The sequence below is a fragment of the Benincasa hispida genome, chromosome 11 (genome assembly GCF_027475165.1).
Source record: "Benincasa hispida cultivar pf3 chromosome 11, pf3_genome.v1.1, whole genome shotgun sequence".
In the NCBI taxonomy this organism is placed as follows: domain Eukaryota; kingdom Viridiplantae; phylum Streptophyta; class Magnoliopsida; order Cucurbitales; family Cucurbitaceae; genus Benincasa; species Benincasa hispida.
This window is the reverse complement of record NC_143488.1, coordinates 87,205,237-87,208,569: the sequence shown is the minus strand read 5'-3', so window position 1 is coordinate 87,208,569 and position 3,333 is coordinate 87,205,237. Positions and strand designations below refer to the sequence as shown.

Here is a 3,333-nt window from a genome sequence, read left to right as displayed (position 1 = left end):
ACATTCCTCCATCAAGACAAACCGCAGATCATGAGTAACCAGAATCGTATCCAGGTTAGATTTTCACGTTGCATAGTTTTCACTGGTTAATTTATCATTTTTAAGCAAAAATATGATTATGGAAGACATGCTGAAACATATAACAATCAATTGACTGTTTTAGTTATATTTTTCATAACCCATTACTTAATTATCTAATCAATATAGCAAAATCATATGTAATCATAGAACCCTAATCAAACTATTGATATTCATTTTTCAATGATATTTCAGAGGTTCAGAGCAACATCCACCAAAGGGTGATCAGCTACTTCTCCCCTGAGTAAAGAAAATCTCTGCCAATCAATAACACTAGATAACTCTTATTCCTATAGTTTTTAGTTACCGTTGTTTTGGTCAAGGATTTGTTAACTTACTTAATTTATCCCATAAGAAGCGACTGTCCCATTTTTGAATCGCAGAGGTTTGCTTCAACAAGCTACCGAAGGGAAAGAAAACTGTTGAAGATTAACTTAAGAAACCCAATCTATTATTGGAGTTTGCGTTGTTCCAACCTCTATGATCAAGCCCTCCAAAGGGATGGTCACTCTAGGACGACACATAAGGGGATCAAAGGAATCTCATGGTGCAACTGATAACGGGCAGAAATGCACGTTATCATAGTACTAAGTTCTTAAACAATGTTGGATTGCGTTGATGAAATAAGTTAAGTTGCATCCATTAAGCATAAATTCTATAATATTGTGGTCGCATGCGTCCAACGCATTAGAGCAATTGATCTTTTTATTTTTGTGCAAAATATGCGTTAACGCAATGCAGAGATTGCGATCATAGGAATACATTGGTCGAGCACAACTTCACCGCAAGACTTTGCATTGATCGTGTTAGCAAACATTCGTCTAAGAAGAATCACCGCAACTTGGTCGGCGCAACATGGTGGGCTTATCTGGGTGAAAGGATTATTAAGATCGATGGAACAGAAAGCTGACAGTAGTCAGATCTAAATTAAGTTGATAGCCGATAATGGTCACAAAGTACATTCAGCTTTATCAGTGACAATTATCCGGCGAATCAGTTAAGAACTAAAGCTATCCCATCTGTACAACTTGGAGAGAGAAGCTGCCTTTCACCATGGAAACTCTAAATACCAAGTGCATTCTTCAGAGAAGGGTTAAGTAGTCGATTACTTCATCACTTTATAAGTTCACACCTCTGTCTTTAGTTTTCTTCCATTTTTAGGCGGACGCGAGGAAGAAGGTGTGCCGATAGATCGTTCCAGCAAGCTTGGGAAAGGACCAGAAGCTCTAAGACAGAGAGAGGCTCGACGCTTGCGGAAGCGGGAACATTTGTAGGTCAGAATAAAGATTTAGTGTAAAAAGCCTCGATCAGCAAGGAATTGCTACCAGGCTCTCTATCTTTATTTTCCATTATCATTTTGTACTCAACTCAGTTATAAGAATGGAATGTTTTTCTCTGTATTTGTTCACTTTCTGTTATTTAAGCATGGGTAGCTAAATTAGTTGAATAGGTTGAGAAATAGTTAGCTAGCATAACGAGGGAATCTTAATCTTTGCGATTATCTTGTTTATGTATGCTTCATTCGTCCATTAGAGATACTCGGGAGGGTAGTGTAAGGACAGGATCTAGACTTGGAAAGGTCAGGTCAGAATCTAGGTTTGGAAGAACCAGATTAAAATGCATAAACGGGAGATAGGTGCTTAGGAATGAGCACCATTTATTATTAATGCATCTTAGCAATAAGGTATGATAGTATGCGGTCACCTTGCTTTCATGCATTTTGTATCAATGCATAGGACAAGAGTAGAGATTTAGGGATAAGCTCTATGGATATTTTGCATTCAACACATGCGTCCTAGACTTAGGAGCATCGCATTTACATTGGGAAATGACTTGCTATGCATGGTTGTAACATGATCGCAAGGTTTAACATATTCCCGAGAAACGCTAACTAAACGACCTTTTCAACCCGTTCATCGCATACTCATTGCATCTATCAACCCATCTATCTTTCTCAAATCCGCCGCCTTTATTTACTTCTTTTTTTTAATCAATGCAACAACACACCCACACTTTATTTATTTACCCGGTTACCACAAAGTTTTCACAACATTACCAACGCAACTATTTTCTCAAGTTCATGTGTTCGACCCTGGACTTACCAGGAAACTAAGAGGAATTTACACTTGAATTCCGCTAGGGAAACTTGAGTGCACAACACAATCCATCAATGCATAACATATATATTTCCATTCAACAAAATAACGCATCAAGTTTTTGGCGCCGTTGCCAGGGACTTCGTCAAAATAGTTGTTAACGGTAATTTTTGTGATTTCTTTGTAGAACTCTCAATCTCTGGTGAACTACGACCAAGAGATTGAGAGAACATTTCGAAGGAGACTACGAGACCGCCAACAGCAAACACAATCCGATAAAGAAGAGATGGCGGAGCAGCTTAAAGGTGGAACACCAAATGATAATAATGTCATGGCGAATCCGATTCTATTGGCAAACGATCGCAATAGGCCTACAAGGGACTATACATCGCCAAACCTTTATGATTTCTCTCCAGGAATCATGAGGCCTTCCCTCGATGAAAGCAGATTCGGGATGAAACCGGTGATGCTGCGGATGATCCAGACTGCAGGTCAATTCAGAGGAAGGCGTGGCGAGGATCCACATGTCCACCTCCGATGTTTTATTGAAATCTGCAATACTTTTGTGTTCCAAACAATTATGCTGAAGAAGTTCGACTAATGTTGTTCCCATTATCTCTCTGTGATCAGGCTAGAAAATGGGCTTATTCGCTCGAACCAGGGGAGATTACTTATTGGGAGTAGGTAGTGGAGAAATTCATGAAAAAGTATTTTCCACCTATCGAGAACGCAAGACGAAGAAAGCTTATTACTAATTTTGAACAAGATATGGACGAATCGCTCAATAATGCATGGGCGAGGTTTAAAAGGTTGATCCGAGATTGTCCGCATAATGGGCTATCTGACTGCTTTCAAATGAAAATTTTCTATCACGGTTTGAATCCTGCTTCGCAGACTGTTGCCAATAGGGCAGCTACTGGTAGTCTGCTTGACGAAACTTACAAGGAGGCAAAGAATATTTTGAACCGCATCTCCAAGAACTATGAAGACTAGAGGGAGAGTGACCAGAGATTGAGACTCAAAGATTCCAATGCAACTAACGGTGCCATTGTTTCGTTACAAAACCAAATGACCGCAATGATGAATTTGATTTAAGGAATGGCGATCAGCAGCCGAACACCGCAAGGTGGGCAAATTAGTGCAATAAGTCAAAACACCG

General features: G+C 39.5%; 1 non-coding gene across 1 annotated transcript; it reads right to left on the bottom strand.

Moving 5' to 3' along the window:
* Positions 1-2,906: 2,906 nt before the first annotated feature.
* Positions 2,907-3,013, bottom strand: LOC120092230 (small nucleolar RNA R71). The gene has a single exon (XR_005485942.1). It is a non-coding gene; the product is annotated as a small nucleolar RNA R71 (small nucleolar RNA).
* Positions 3,014-3,333: the final 320 nt, after the last annotated feature.